The sequence below is a fragment of the Pelophylax lessonae genome (assembly GCF_965119305.1).
Source record: "Pelophylax lessonae genome assembly, chromosome: 4".
NCBI classification, from domain to species: domain Eukaryota; kingdom Metazoa; phylum Chordata; class Amphibia; order Anura; family Ranidae; genus Pelophylax; species Pelophylax lessonae.
Window position 1 is genome coordinate 120,087,640 of NC_138771.1, and position 17,698 is coordinate 120,105,337.

The window sequence follows — 17,698 nt, forward strand, 5'->3', positions numbered from 1 at the left end:
CCAGTGGATAGTCAACTGGAAAGCTCTCCATCTCTGTTTTCGCCCCTAGATAATCGTCCACCATATGATGCAAATGCTGCAAATGGGATGTGGAAGCTGAGAGCCCTGGGCAGCGAGGACTAAAAAAATTGTGAAATGCATCACTTAGGTGGCCCCCTTCTCCACCGCTCCTCTCTTAGTTACATAGTTTGTGAGGTTGAAAAAAGACATCAGTCCATCCAGTTCAACCTATGATGTGTGTGTGTGATTTGATGTTAAACGTACATTGTATACCCCTGTATGTTGTGGTCTTTAAGGTGCCAATCTCATAGTTGTTTGAAGCTATCAATGCTCCCTGCTGATACCACTGCTTGTGGAAGAGAATTTCACATCCTTACTGCTCTGACAGTAAAGAACCCCTAACATATTTTTAGGTTAAACCGTTTTTCCTCTAGTTTTAGTGAGTGACCCCGTGTCTTATTGTATTCCCTTTCTCTGAAAAGTTTGTTCCTTATGCTAGGGTCCTCAACAGTACAGTATTTGTACATTGATATCATATCCCCCCTCTAGCGTCTCTTCTCCAGAGAGAATAAGCCCAGCGCCCGGAGTCTTTCCTCATAGCTGATGTCCTCCATTCCTCTAATTATTTTTGTTGCCCTTCTCTGGACTCTCTCCAGTTCCAGCACATCCTTTCTGAGGACCGGTTCCCAGAACTGGACGGCATACTCCAGGTGTGGCCGGACCAGGGACGTGTAGAGTGGGAGAATAATCTCTTTATTTCTGGAGTGAACAGAAGCCTGCAAACTACGTTTTCCACAATGCTGTAACCTACCAGAGTCGGGAAAAGCATTAGATAAACTCCTCTTTAAGATGTCCTCAAGATATTTCATCTTCTGTACCCTCTGTGGGGACGGGATGAGTTCTGAGACTTTCCCCTTGTAACGGTGGTCAAGGAGGGTTGCCAACCAATAGTGATCCTCCTCCTTGATGCCATGTATTCTTGGGTCCTTTAGCAGGCTTTGAAGCATGAAGGAGCACATGCACTGCAAGTTTGTGGAGGCATGAGAAGCAGATTCCTCTGGGTCACTGAGGATTACAGTATTTGGAACTGCCTCCTCACAGCCACGTACTACTCCCAAGGGTTCTGGGGTTGGAAAACCATATTTTAAGGCTATGTCTTCCTCTGCTTCAATGCCTCCAAAACTGCTAGAATTCTCCTCCTTCTCCTCTTGTGTGTTTTGTGGCATAGGAAGAATGGTGTCTACATAAAGCGGCCCTTAAGAGGAAAGGAAGTCCTCCTCTTCCTCCTGCTGCTCAGCCTTGAGTGCCTGTCCATAATGCCATGCAGAGTCTGCTCTAGCAGGAACAAATGATGCACTGATGCATGCATTGTCATGACTCACTATCCTTGTGGCCTCCTCAAATGGTGACAGAATAGTGCATGCATCCTTTATCAGCAGCCATTGGCATGGTGAAAAAAAGCTGCTCTGACCTGAGCCTGTCGTTGTGCCATACTCACACAGGTACTTGTTGACGGCCCTCTGCTGCATGTGCAGCCACTGCAGCATTGCCAAAGTCGAGTTCTACCTGGTGGGTGTATCACAAATCAGGCAGTTTACGGGCAGGTGCAATTCCCACTGAACTTAAGCCAATCGAGCACTGGCTGTGTATGACCGTCTGAAATGGCTACAAACTCTTCTGGCCTGCTTTAGCAGATCTTCTAACCCCAGCTATGTTTTTAGGAAACACTGCACCACCAAATTGAGGACATGTGCCAGGCATGGCACATGTGTCAACTTTCCCTGTCTAAGGGCGGACAGGAGGTTTTTGCTATTATCGCACACCACCATTCCTGGCTCCAGCTGGCATGGAGTGAACCACCTCTGGGCCTGCCCCTGCAGAACTGCAAGAATCTCTTCTCCGGTGTGGTTTCTGTCCCCTAGACAAACCAACTGAAGCACTGCATGGCACCTTATAGCCTGACTCATGAAATAGCACCTTGAACACTTAGCGGGTACTTGTGGTTCATAGGACAATTTAGCAGAGGAGAGCATGGAGAAGGAGGAGGAGTAGGGGGTAAAGCTGACACATCTCGCATCATCACCACTAGCTGTATGGAGGTGTGGCGGCACAACAAGGTGCAGCACTGAGCCCTGTCCTGCATCCTTCCAAATTGCAAGCAGAGTTACCCAGTGTGCTGTGAACAAAATATAGCGTCCCTGACCATGCTTGCTGGACCACGTGTCAGCAGTAACATGGAGTTTGAGGCTGACTGCCTTGTCCAGAAATGCCACAATATTGCCTTCCATGTGATGGTACAGAGCTGGATTGGCCATACGTGACAAGAAATAGCGACTGGGAACCTGCCATTGTGTTACAGCACATCCTGTAATTTCATGGAAGGGGTCAGAATCCACCACACAAGCTTGCATTTAGACGCTGGGCATGTGGTTGGCAGTTACTGTATTAATTTTTTTCGCTGCAGCAGATGGGGCAGAGAACTTTGCCGGCTATAGCCTACAGCTGGTGGTGTGCTACTGGCAGATGTGCTGCAAGGACCTGGGACAGCAGTGGACAAGGAGGCAGATTTAGCCACTCTAGCAGCTGCAGTGGACTTCACACTAGTCTCTGCTTGGGTGACCAAGGATAAGGAGGGTGAGGATAATTTCGTAAGCCAATCGACCACCTCCTCTGCATGCTGTGGCTGGATAGCATGGGCAACATCACTAAACAGAGGAAATGATGCCCTGTCTGAGGACTGACCACATCCAACTTTGCCTGTGGACACATACACTGCTGGCACCCTCACAGCGCCATGGGAACTTCTACCTCTCCTTGTTGGCCTCCCAGAAATGATGGGGGGGGGGGGGTGCTTATTAACAAAATGTAATAAAGATGTGGAAAAGTGTACGTGGATGCACTTTAATCAATAGAAAATGGTGTTTGGTGCACTTTAACCTGAGTACTCACTACACAGACACACTGCACTGACCCACTGCAATATACTGTGTTAAATGTGCAGTAATGCACAGAAATATACTGCAGTAAATGTGCACTAACACACAGAAATCTACTACATGAAACGCACAGTAATGCACTGAAATATACTGCATTAAACATGCACTGATGCACAGAAATATACTGCATTAAATGTGCACGAACACACTGAAATATACTGCGTTAAACGTGCACTAACGTACTGGAATATACTGCATTAAACATGCACTAATGCACGGAAATGTACTGCGTTAAACGTGCACTAATGCACTAAAATGCACTGCGTTAAACGGCACGTAACCCACTGAAATTTTTTCCCATATATTGATTCTTGATCATTTGCCTATGCCTGGGAACCAGGAAGTGACTGAAGAAATGTAAAAAAAAAAGTCTTAAACCAGTAAATATTGTATACTTTTCTATCTATTTACTAATGCTAGCCACATCAAGATTAAAAATAGTCAATGTTGATTGAGAGAGTGAAGATTCACTTTAACCACTTTCTGACCGCGATATAGCCAAAAGACAGCTACAGTGCGGTTAGCCAGTTCTAGGACGGCGTCATATGATGTCCTCCCATTATCGAGCCCACCATGTCCCAATTACAGCTCCCCTTTACCTCGTGATCAGTAGGGATGATCGAACGGTTCGGGTCCACCATCGGTTCGGCCCGAACATTGGGTGTTCGAGGTTCGGCCGAATTTAGAACTTTTTGCCCAAAAAGTTCGGAATTCGGCAACCAAAACCGACCAAAACGCAATGCTTCAGGAAATGGGCTTTAAAAGCCCATGATTGGACCAGAACCATTAGCAAAAGCCAATTGAGGGGGCAGGAGAATGCTAGGAATGTGATTGGAGTGACTAGGGGGTCCCTAGACCAATCATTAGTGAATACGCCCCCCAGTATATAAGATAGCCCCCGCCATATTCCTAGCATTGTTATACTGGACATGGAAGAGAGTGGAAGCAGTTCTGTTAATTTTACTTTAAAAGTGTCATTTAGCATTTATTAGTGTGAGGAAAGGGATATCTAGTGTAGTTAGAGTGCTCCTTTACACTTAAGTTAGCTTCAAAAATTTAGTTTCTGTAGGGAAAGTGTTAAGTGTAAAGAGACCGTAGTGTAGTGTAGGGCTAACTGACAGTGACTGCTATGGAAGGGTGACAAAACCCTTCCATAGCAGGGTGACCGCTATAGAGAAATGATCATTTCTCTGAGTTGCTTCGGGACAGGAATATGGCTTCTCACCAGCAAGCATTTTTCATGCTGCAGGGGTTGCCAGGTTGCCACTGCCAGTGCTTTTTTGAGGACATGTTTGATGTCAGACATGACATCTGAACATGTGTATAGGGGGTATATATACACATATATGTCTGTATATATACCCCTAGACATATATAGGTGTGATAGTAGCAGAAATATATGCTTGCGCTAATGAAATTATTTACAGTAATATATTTCTGCTACTATCACACCTATATATGGCTAGGTGTCTATATACATATAATTATGTGTGTATATATACCACTATACACAAGTTCAGATGTTTTGCCTGCCTCAAAAGAACCCAAAAAAATGCCAAAAAAACGCTAGCGTCAAAAAAAAAAATGCCCAGGTGTGTTTTTGCTGGCATTTTTTGGGGGGTTTTGGAGGCAGGCAAAACATCTGAACTTGTGTATAGTGGTGTATGTACATACATACATATATTTATATACACACCTAGACATATATAGGTGTGATAGTAGCAGAAATATATGCTTGCGCTAATGAAATCATTTACAGTAATATATTTCTGCTACTATCACACCTATATATGGCTAGGTGTCTATATACATATAATTATGTGTGTATATACACCACTATACACAAGTTCAGATGTTTTGCCTGCCTCAAAAGAACCCCAAAAAATGCCCAAAAAAACGCTAGCGTCAAAAAAAAAAAATGCCCAGGTGTGTTTTTGCTGGCATTTTTTGGGGGTTTTTGGAGGCAGGCAAAACATCTGAACTTGTGCACAGTACCACTATACACTAGTTCAGATGTTTTTCCTGACTGCAAAGAACCCAAAAAAATGCCTGCTATTAAACCAGCAAGGTGTGAAAACCGAGAAGAGAAGCCAACCCCCTGTGCTGAAAGTGTTCTAATACAAACAATCCTTTTTTTTATGGTTCTGGACATGCTACAGAGCTGAAACTTCACAGGTACACCTTTTAGACCCCCAGATACGAAATCACACAAAAAAGTTCTTAAAAATTGTCATTTTTGATAAAAAAAGCCAATTATTGAAAAAATTTAAAAAAAAAAGAGATTTTTTGATTTTTACTTTGGATTTCGTATCTGGTGGGTCTAAAAAGTGTACATGTAAAGCTTCAGCTCTGTAGCATGTCCAGAACCATAAAAAAAGATTGTTTGTATTAGAACACTTTCAGCACAGGGGGTTGGCTTCTCGGTTTTCACACCTTGCCGGTTTAATAGCAGGCATTTTTTTGGGTTCTTTGCAGTCAGGAAAAACATCTGAACTTGTGTATAGTGGTACTGTGCACAAGTTCTGATGTTTTGCCTGCCTCCAAAAACTCCCAAAAAATGCCAGCAAAAACACACCTGGGCATTTTTTTTTTTTGACGCTAGCGTTTTTTTTGGCATTTTTTGGGGTTCTTTTGAGGCAGGCAAAACATCTGAACTTGTGTATAGTGGTATATATACACACTTAATTATATGTATATAGACACCTAGCCATATATAGGTGTGATAGTAGCAGAAATATATTACTGTAAATGATTTGATTAGCGCAAGCATATATTTCTGCTACTATCACACCTATATATGTCTAGGTGTGTATATAAATATATGTATGTGTGTATATACACCACTATACACAAGTTCAGATGTTTTGCCTGCCTCAAAAGAACCCAAAAAAATGCCAAAAAAACGCTAGCGTCAAAAAAAAAAATGCCCAGGTGTGTTTTTGCTGGCATTTTTTGGGGGTTTTTGGAGGCAGGCAAAACATCAGAACTTGTGCACAGTACCACTATACACAAGTTCAGATGTTTTTCCTGACTGCAAAGAACCCCAAAAAATGCCTGCTATTAAACCAGCAAGGTGTGAAAACTCCTGTGCTGAAAGTGTTCTAATACAAACGATCTTTTTTTTATGGTTCTGGACATGCTACAGAGCTGAAACTTCACATGTACACTTTTTAGACCCACCAGATACGAAATCCAAAGTAAAAATCTAAAAAATTTTCAATAATTGGCTTTTTTATCAAAAATGACAATTTTTAAGAACTTTTTTTGTGTGATTTTGTGTCTGGGGGGTCTAAAAGGTGTACCTGTGAAGTTTCAGCTCTGTAGCATGTCCAGAACCAGAAAAAAAAGATCATATAGGTGTAAAAGGAGGGTCCCACATCCCTGTTCTACTGAAAAAATATATATTTTTTTTCATGGTTCTGGACATGCTACAGAGCTGAAACTTCACATGTACACTTTTTAGACCCCCCCCCCCCCCCCCCCCCAGATACTAAATCCAAAGTCAAAATAAAAAAATCTCTCTCTTTTTTTTTTTTCAATAATTGGCTTTTTTATCAAAAATGAACATTTTTAAGAACTTTTTTTGTGTGATTAATAGTTAATGGGGCATGACCCAGAACCCTAGGGACTTTTTAGGGGCATTTCTTGGGTTTTAGGGCTTAAAAATGGTGTTTTTTTTGATTATCGAAGTTCGGGTCCCATTGATTTCAATGGGGTTCTGAAATCCGGGCCGAACTTTCGGGAAGTTCGGATGTTCTGGCCGAACCGAACTTTTCAAAAGTTCGATCATCCCTAGTGATCAGCTGTGTCTAATCACAGTTGATCGTGATGTAAATACAAGTCGGTTATTGGCATTTCTTTTTCTCACACTGATAACGTGAGGAGAGGAGAGCCAATAACCAGCTTGTGTGAAAGGGACATCTACAATGATAATCAGGACACTGATTAGTGTCCTGATTATCAGTGCAGCCTCAACAGTGCCCATCAGTGCTCCCAATCAGTGGCCATTAGTGCTGCCAATCAGTGCCCATCAGTGCTGCCAATCAGTGGCTGCCAATCAGTGCCCGTCAGTGCCTCCTCATCAGTGTCACATATCAGTGCCGCCCATCAGTGCCCATCAGTGCTCTCTACCAGTGTCTATCAGTGTCACCTATCAGTGCCCATCAGAGCCACCTATCAGTGCCAATTAGTGACGCCTCATCAGTACCCCATTCTAGTGCCACCTATAAGTGCTCTTCAGTGCTGCCCATCAGTGCCCCCTATCAGAGCCCAACAGTGCCCATCAGTGCAGTCTCCTCAGTGCCTATCAGTGCAGCCTATCAGTGCCCATCAGTGCAGCCTCATCAGCACACATCTGTGAAGGAGAAAAATTAACTGTTTGCAAAATTGTATAACAAACTATGAAAAAAACCTTCTGCATGCAGCCCCCTTCCCTCCCCCCTCCTTATACTTACCTGAGCTGAGCCCAATCTCTATCCAGCAATGTGCAGGAGAGCAGAGGCTCACTCGGCTCTCTCCCTCCTTACTGACTCAGACACAGCAGCGGGAGCCACCCAGTAAAGGGGGAGCAGGAAGAAGGGCCGGGCCAGTGTCTGTGTGTCTTAGAGACAGAGCGTGTGAGCATGCAGGTGTGCCACAATAGGTAGTGGCTTCATATAGTGGCACACCAAGAAGAGGAGGAGCCAGGAGCAATGATGGAGGAAGAAGAGGATCGTGACAGTTCTGTGCAAAACCATTGCACAGAGCAGATAAGCATAACACGTTTGTTAATTAAAAAAAAAAAATAAAAAAATAGCCTTAATAATTACAATAATTTTAATCTATCTGTAAATGGCTCTTATTCTACTATACCAGTGGTTCTCAACTCCGGTCCTCGGGACCCACCAACAGGCCAGGTTTGCAAGATAGCTAAATTACATCACAGGTGATCTCATTTGCTGCTCAGTGATTGTGGTATTCTAGTCTGCATCCCCCAAGGTAATACTTAAAATCTGGCCTGTTAGTGGGTCCCGAGGACCGGAATTGAGAACCACTGTACTATACAACTATATATTCTTTATAATGTTAGCAATATTTCCAATATCCACACAAGAATTCTCAATATATCTCCATGTTATTTTTTTCTATAAAAAAACTGCTTTAATAGCTAAATTAATTTAACTGTTTTAAGAACAGTTTATTTTACATATCTTTTTATCCATGTACAATAAATTATAGATAAGTAATAAAAATACACATTCTCTTGTGTTTTTTTTTTATCCTGGTTTCTGATATGTGATGAAATATCACAAGACATTAGCTATCCTACTGTTGGCAGTTATCAGATTCTACTGAGGACCATTGTGGGATGATTCAGCGATAATTATAATGCCACTGGAAAATTTATAGCCCATATATAGATGGGGATATCCATGGCTTATATCAGAGCTCACTTCCTAACTCAAATCATTCAGGTAAGCACTGTCTTATAACAAATGAACTATAGTATAAATGGCTAATAGATGTATACATTTATTCTGTAAAGCCAGACCATAAAGAATTCTACTGCCAGTATAAAGAAAAAAATACTAAAGTGTATGTAAAGCCAAAAGTTTTATTTTTATTATAGATAGTGTGGGGAAAGTCTGTGTCCCTGCTGGGTAGAGTCACCTCCACAATCTACCCTGGAAGAGAAAATGATAGGAAATGCAAAACTTTACAGCTATCATTGAAACAAGATGTGAGGGTAGATCTTCCAATGGAAGCACCTATTCCGGTGAATATTGTCTAAGGCAGACCATACATGATTCAAACCAAATAATGGACAGGCTGAATGTACCAAGCTGATCCATTGATCAACTTGGGTACACCCAGCCTGCCGAATTCTCTTGCAATTATCGCTAGCAATCATCACTGCCTTCTCTTGGCAGGGACAACTTCCCCCACTTGCCCCTGTCCCCTGGCTGGGAGAAGACAATTGCTGATTCCCCTGTCAACGCTGTCTGTGTTGAGGGGGGAATTGGGTGAATTTGGTTGCAGGAAAGAAATTTGCACCGTGTATGGGCGGCCTAAGAGGAGATTTGATCTCAGCTTGGAGCAATGTCATCTTGCATCCTGCTGTGTCTCCAGGACAGGACGTGAAGAGAAATCCCTCCAACAGGATAAAAAGAGTCAAATCAAAATTGACAGGGGTGCTAACCATTCCCTACCTACAAAAAGAAAAAAAGGTTTTGGCAATAGATAGATTTTAATCAATAATTATTATGAGGTACCTTCAATACTAATACTGTATACAAAGGCTTGAAGAAACATTTCACAGTTACCCACAACAAATAATTAGATACCAACTGAAATTTTTATTTTTTTCTAGTTAAGATTATTCATTATTCACTACCAACATGTGAGTAGAAATTATCAGGAATTACAATTCTAGCAATACATACATTTATGCTGGCAGAAGTGCCCATTACATTGGATGCATAGATAATACATCATGCTGGGCAAACCCTATAACTCATTTGGAATTGTTCCATGTTCCTAAAATTCATTCCTAAATGAATGTAAACTACTGTAGCTTTCATTCAAGAATTGCTTTTATGTGTAAGTAAAAAAAAAAAAAAAAAACGAATTAAACTAATTAACTAATTAAACAGCATGTCTTAGCTACTTAATACCCCTTTGTGAACCCTAATAATTGTTTTACTTCTTTCTTTCCTACTTTTTTTTGCTGATTTTTTTTTTTTTTTTGTTTGTATGTAAGCTGTTTACGTTTGCACTCCTTCATTTATGTAATGCCAAATTACAAAAAAAGCTTTTTCCCAGAAAAATGATTCACTGAAAAAAATTGTAGTTAAAGCTGATTATTTTTACCCTAAAATTTGTAGTTATAATGTTAACCCTGATTATTTTTATTAGCATTGTCATTTCCTTCTTTTTTTTTTATTGGGCCAAATTAAAAAAGTCAGGCATTCCTTGGCACCTAATCTTGGGTGCCAGAGGACACCTGGCACTACAAAAATGACCTACGTCTTTTAACACAAAATTATTACAGTTCAGTGCTTGCTGACTCTTAAAAATATACATAAATGTGAAAAAAAAACATATTTTTAAATATTGCAGCTAAGATTTGGTGGCTGTATTACTTTTAATTTTTTAGCCTAAGAGCATTTTCAGCAAGTATTGAAAATATCTGTTATATATCAGAAATGCAATGTCCTTGTCACTTCCTGTGAGATGTAAAGAAAGAACAAACATTCCTATTTTTCTTATGTAAACTACTACCACCTAGGGCCATGTAATGAAGATGAACAAAGGTAGCTTGGGTGACAACAATGGCAGCTCAAGCACTGGTTAGCTACATGTTTTAGGGTTAGAAATGCTTTAAAGCTGAACAGTTCTAACATGTGTTGTTATCCAATTAATATCCAATTATAAATGTCCATATATCTTTTTTTAAAGAGGAAGTAAGTATTTAATTGCTGAACACAATTCTAAATTTAAATTGGATAAAATGTGAGTTATTTGAAAATAATGGAATTCTGAGTTATTATTGAGAAATTCCATTCTGAGTACAACTCCCTGTAAGAGATTGTTTTCTGCAATCTAAAGATGGCCATGGATGGATCAAAATTCGGCTGACTCAGCAGAAACTGAATGTATTTTAATCCATGTGTGGCCATCCATGTTTGACAAAAGTTGTTCTAACGATTGACTTCTGTCAAATGGGAATGTCGGAAGACTTTTCTCAATCAGCGGCTGCAGCGTATAGGTCAGTGTATTCTGACGACAGACAAATACTGTTGTCAGAATACAATGTCTTAGCAGGGGGTTTCCTCTATCCACTGATGCTTGTCTGGATGGAGGAATCTGTTTGTTCTCTTTGTTCAGCCTGCTGGTTGAATGAATGGAAAAAAAAAAACAACCCATCTATGATCAGCTAAAGTGACTTTTTCACAGCAGCGTAAACAATATTATCTCTGTTCATTGGACCTTATAGCCCAACTCCAGCCAAAAATGTAGGGTTTTTTTTAGCATACAGTAGTGGGGAAGGGTTAAATTTAAATTCTGTTTAAATTCTGTTCCTCATTGGCTTTCTGAGTTTAATTGATAGCAGTGGGAGCCAATGGTGCTGCTGCTGCATATCAGCCAATCAGGAGAGAGAGCCCCAGATGGCCGAGGCACACGTGGACATCGCTGGATCAAGATGGCGCTCAATTCCTCATTCCATCCACAATTGAAAAGGTATTGACTAGAGTTGAGCTGTAAATACTTCAGCTCTCAGCTTTCAATTTCTACATATTAGCTAGGGGTCAATTGCTTAACTGCTTCCCGACCAGCCACTGTAGTTTTCCTTCAGCAGGTTGGCTCTGTCCCGCGAAACGTCATACCTGCACGTCGCTTTGTGGGACCGCTAGTGGGGGCGTGTGTGTGCCTCTGGAGGTGCCCACATGCACCGATTGGCTACAGGGGGAGCCAATCAGCGGGTCCGGTGGCCACGATGTCTGCCAGGCACCCGCAATCGCTCCACGTGGAGACAGAACAGCGGTCTGCCATCTTCAAAAGATAACCAAGGCAAAATGTTAGTTCACAAACTACTCGTCACTTAAAGTGGTTATAAAGCCTTAAGGTTTAGAATGCATTAGGGTAAAAAAACCTTCTGTGCTGCAGCTCCCCCCAGACTCCCCCTCCCCTTTTACTTAGCTAAGCCCAATCCGATCCAGCGATGTGCACAAGCACAGCGGCTCCAGTTGCTGTCTCTCTCCTCATTGGAAAGATTGATAGCAGCAGGAGCCATTGGCTTCCATTGCTGTCAATCAAAAGCTGTGACACAGGAGTGGGGCCAAGTCCCGCTGTCTATGTCAATGTAGGCAGCAGCGGAACTCGGGAGCGATTCCCGCATGGATGCTTTCCGTGGGGGCACCCAATAAAGATGATGGGGACTGGAACGTCGGCAGGGAACCCTAGAAGCAGAGGATCGGGGCTGCTCTGTGCAAAACCATTGCACAAAGCAGGTAAGTACAGGCATGTTTGTTTAAAAAAAAAAAAAAATGTTTACAATCACTTTAAATATCAGTTTTCAATGAAAAAAAATAAATTCTCAATATGTGGATGTATCTAAGTACAAGCGGTAACCCTTATTCAATTCTAACATTAGGTCCTAGGCAAGCCTAGGGTTTCTCTCTTCCGAAATCCCAACAATCATTCTCGGCGACTTCAACATCCCTTATAATACTAACACTCCTACCACTTCCAAACTTCTCAGTCTAACTTCCTCCTTTGACCTGAAGCAATGGATACATGCTTCTACTCACTTTGAAGGTAATATTCTTGACCTTGTTTTCTCCCACCTATGCACTCCGCACAACCTTTCAAACAATCCTTTCCCTCTCTCTGATCACTACCTTATTAGTTTCACTCTCTCCCTCTCCTCCACCTCCTCTCCCTCCAGCTACCTTACAGTTACCCGCAGAAACCTATGCCATCTCAACCCTTCTCTTCTCTACTCTGCTACCGACCACCTCTATGACAAAATCACACCCCTGTCCTGCACCAACCTAGCCACTTCTGTCTACAATGCTTCACTCTTAGCCTCCCTGGACACACTGGCCCCCCTCACTACACACGGAATCAGGCCCCGACCCCTTCAACCTTGGCAAACAGATAACACTAGAAGTCTGAAAAAGAATAGCCGTGCTCTTTAGCGCCTATGACGTAAGACTAAGTCTCAGCAAGATTTCAACCAATATAAATCTGCCCTCCAAAAATACAATACCAATCTCCACACTGCCAAGCAGACCTATTTTGTCACTCTCATTAACAACTTGTCATCTCGCCCCCAGCAACTCTTCTCTACCTTTAATTCTCTACCCCGTCCTCCACTGCCTCCACCCACTGATTCACTCACTGCCCAGGAGATTGCCAACCACTTCAAACAAAAGATTGATACAATCCATAAGGAGATCCTTGCTTTTCAGATACCTTGATATGCTTTACGCTTCATGCCCACAGGTGCGATCACTACTTCCCTCATTCAACCCCACCACTATAGACGAGGTTGCTAAACTACTTGCCAATGTCCACTTAACCACCTGCCCCCTGGATCCTGTTCCCTCGCAAATGCTATGTTCACCCTCTGGCCCTATTCTATGCTCTCTAACCCACATTGTCAATCTCTCCCTCTCCTCTGGTATCTTCCCCAACTCTCTAAAACATGCACTAGTCAGCTCCATACTTAAAAAGCCCTTACTGGATCCAACCGATCTTAACAACCTACGCCCGATTTCCTTGCTCCCCTTTTTGTCCAAACTCCTTGAACGTCTGGTCTACAATCAACTGTGTGACCACCTTGCCGAGAATAGCCTCTTTGATCCCATTCAGTCTGGATTTCGGCCTCAACACTACACGGAAACTGCTCTCCTAAAACTGACAAATGATCTACTAACAGCCAAAATCAATGGGCACTATTCTGTACTCCTCCACCTGGAGCTTTCTGCTGCCTTTGATACGGTTGACCATCCTCTCCTCCTCAAAAAACTCCATGCCTTTGGTCTCCGTGACTGTACTCTTCACTGGTTCTCTTCCTACCTATCCAACCGCACCTTTAGCATTACTTACAATAATACCTCCTCCTCTCCTCTTCCCTTCTCTGCCGGGGTCCCCCAAGGCTCTGTTCTTGCACTCCTCCTATTTTCAATCTACACCTTCTCTCTGGGTCAGCTGATAGCCTCCCACGGCTTCCTATACCATCTCTACGCTGATGATACCCAAATCTATTTATCCACCACTCAGCTCTCTCCCTCAGTCTCCGCATGTATCACTAATTTACTTTCTGATATATCGGTCTGGATGTCACACCACTTCCTCAAACTCAATCCATCCAAAATCAAGCGAATAGTTTTTCCTCCACCACGCGCCCATTCCCCTGATCTCTCTGTCAATATTGATGGAATTACTATCAGCCAATCCCCGCAAGTCAAGGTCCTAGGTGTTGTTCCGGACTCTGAACTCTCCTTCAAGCCCCAGATCCAATTGCTGTCCAAATCATGCCGCCTTAACCTCCGCAACATCTCCAAAATACGCCCCTTTCTAACCAAAGACACAGCAACGCTCTTAGTTCACTCCCTGGTCATCTCGCGCCTCGACTACTGCAATTCCCTTCTCATTGGCTTACCTCTACACAGGCTATCCCCCCTTCAATCTATCAAGAATGCTAACGCCAGACTCATCCATATTGCCAATCGCTCAGTATCCGCCGCTCCTCTCTGTCAAGCCCTCCACTGGCTTCCACTCACCCAACGAATCAAATTCAAAATACTAACAACATCTTACAAAGCCATCCAAAGCTTAGCCCCCAACTACATCACTAGCCTAGTCTCAAAATACCAACCTAATCGCTCTCTTCGTTCCTCTCAGAACCTCCTGCTCTCTAGCTCCCTTGTCACCTCCTCCCATGCTCACCCCCAGGACTTTACCAGAGCCTCTCCAATCCTATGGAACTCCTTACCCTTATCTGTCCAATTATCTCCTACTCTATTAGCTTTTAGGCGATCTCTAAAAACCCTCCTCTTCAGAGAAGCCTATCCTACCCACACCTAACAAATATACCTCCATTTTATCCATCCCCCTCAGTTACTGCCTTTTGTTTCATTTGACCCTCCCTTCTCGATTGTAAGCTCTAATGAGCAGGGCCCTCTGATTCCTCCTGTATTGAACTGTACTGTAACTGTATTGTCTTCCCCCCACATTGTAAAGCACTGCGCAAACTGTTGGCGCTATATAAATCCTTTATAATAATAATAATAATTTCCTGAAGGCAAATAGGCTGTTCACTTTGCAAGGGAAGTTGCACTTGGCAAGGGGATTTCTCCACAGCTTAGTGAATGATGTATAATTTACCTTTGCGAATAAAAACAATCATGTACAAAGAAAATAAAAAAGCAACCATTTTGCTTACACATGATTTGATGACAGACATCCGCAAACTCTGGGAAAAATTCCCTTGCAATATGCAACTTCCCTAAGGGAAGCAATGGGAACACTCTAATTGCCTTTAGTAAATCAACTCATATTATTATTTTGGGTTCACTTCAGACACTGTGGGACTGTTTTTTTACTTGCATGTGATTGGGTATTCTGTGCAAAGTGAAACTTCACCGCATTCACTAAGCTCAGGGGCAACTTCCATTGAAAAGTACAGCCTACTGTATGACAACTTGATTGTCAAATCAAGTTGACAATAATGTTTTGTTCTATTAATGCAAATTCTAAGGTTCATATCTAGTGCAGTTGTAAATGTGTCTACATCATATTGCTTTGCTTTTGTAAAATTAAAAATATATATATATTACTCAATTTGTTTTTGTTTTTTTTTAGAAAAGTCTGTAATTTTAGGTGTGTCCAATATTTTTATATATTTTACTGCCATCCAGGGTTCTGTTGAAAGAGGTTTCAACTTCTAACAGAGGGGTTCATTTACTAAAGGCAATTAGACCCATGCAAAATGTAACATCCCTTGCAAGTTGAACAGCCTATATGCCTTTAGTAAATCCACCCCAAAGCCTTAACTTGGTATCTTAAAAGACTCATGCACTGAACTTAACAAAATGCCACTTTTACAGCCTGTAAATGCACTTATATGTTGACCTATGGGGTTGATTTACTAAAATTGGAGAGGGCTAAAACTGGTGCAGCGGTGCATGGCAGCCAATGAGCTTCTAACGTCAGCTTGTTCAATTAAGCTATGTCAAAAAAAAGCTGGAAGCTGATTGGATACTATGCAGAGTTGCACCTGATTTTGCACTCTCCAGTTTAAGTAAATTAACCCCATAGAATGCACACATAGGTGTTTACATGCATATTAGAAGAGGAGCACAGTGTTCATGAGGCCTTGCAGTACATAAAACACATAGAGAATAAAAAAATTTACAAACTTGTGCAAGTGCTCCAGACAGGACATACAGTATCTCACAAAAGTGAGTACACCCCTCACATTTTTGTAAATATTTTATTATATCTTTTCATGTGACAACACTGAAGAAATGACACTTTGCTACAATGTAAAGTAGTGAGTGTACAGCATGTATAACAGTGTAAATGTGCTGTCCCCTCAAAATAACTCAACACACAGCCATTAATGTGTAAACCGCTGGCAACAAAAGTGAGTACACCCCTAAGTAAAAATGTCCAAATTGGGCCCAAAGTGTCAATATTTTGTGTGTCCACCATTATTTTCCAGCACTGCCTTAACCCTCTTGGGCATGGAGTTTGCCAGAGCTTCACAGGTTGCCACTGGAGTCCTCTTCCACTCCTCCATGACATCATCATGGAGCTGGTGGATGTTAGAGACCTTGCGCTCCTCCACCTTCCTCAAATGGAAGGTGGAGGAGCGCAAGGTCTCTAATATCCACCTTCCATTTGAGTATGCCCCACAGATGCTCAATAGGGTTTAGTTCTGGAGACATGCGTGACCAGTCCATTACCTTTACCCTCAGCTTCTTTAGCAAGGCATTGGTCGTCTTGGAGGTTGTTATTATGTTGCAATACTGCCTTGCGGCCCAGTCTCCGAAGGGAGGGGATCATGCTCTGCTTCAGTATGTCACAGTACATGTTGGCATTCATGGTTTTCTCCATGAACTGTAGCTCCCCAGTGACGGTAGCACTCATGCAGCCCCAAACCATGACACTCCCACCACCATGCTTGACTGTAGGCAAGACAGACTTGTCTTTGTACTCTTCACCTGATTGCCTCCACACACGCTTGACACCATCTGAACTAAATAAGTTTATCTTGGTCTCATCAGACCACAGGACATGGTTCCAGTAATCTGTGTCCTTAGTCTGCTTGTCTTCAGCAAGCTGTTTGCGGGTTTTTTTGTGCATCATCTTCGAAGAGGTTTCCTTCTGGGATGACAGCCAAGCAGACCAATTTAATGCAGTGTGCAGCGTATGATTAGAGCACTGATAGGCTGACCCCTCCACCCCTTCAAGCTCTGCTGCAATGCTGGCAGCATTTATACATCTATTTCCCAAAGACAACCTCTGGATATGACGCTGAGCATGTGCATTCAACTTCTTTGGTCGACCATGGCAAGGCCTGTTCTGAGTGTAACCTGCATGGTCTTGTCCACTGTGCTGCAGCTCAGTTTCAGGGTCTTAGCAATCTTCTTATAGCCTAGGCCATCTTTATGTAGAGCAACAATTCTTTTTTTAGATCCTCATTGAGTTCTTTGCTGTGAGTTGCCATGTTAAACTTCCAGTGACCAGCATGAGAGCGTGAGAGTGATTACACCAAATTTACCACGCCTGCTCCCCATTCACACTTGAGACCTTTTTCACATAGGGGTGTACTCACTTTTGTTGCCAGCGATTTAGACATTAATGGCTGTGTGCTGAGTTATTTTGAGGGGACAGCAAATTTACACTGTTATACAAGCTGTACACTCATTACTTTACATTGTAGCAAAGTGTCATTTCTTCAGTGTTGTCACATGAAAAGGTATAATAAAATATTTACAAAAATGTGAGGGCTGTACTCACTTTTATGAGATATTGTATACCAACTCCATTTTTTTAAAATGCAGTATATTATGTTTTGTTGCTATTTTACATACAAATAATGCTTGATAGGGTCCCTCAGTAACCTATGCAAACAAAAGCAATATATTTGCTCTGCCACAATACACAGGAACTGGAGCATGGATGGGGTTCATCAACCATAAAGTATA

The 17,698-nt window shown here is 42.2% G+C and overlaps 1 protein-coding gene across 1 annotated transcript in view; it reads left to right on the plus strand.

Annotated features, from left to right (window-relative positions):
• Positions 1–17,698, plus strand: part of LOC309552542 (uncharacterized protein) — a 126,466-nt gene that overhangs the window by 64,286 nt on the left and 44,482 nt on the right. The window lies entirely within an intron of this gene.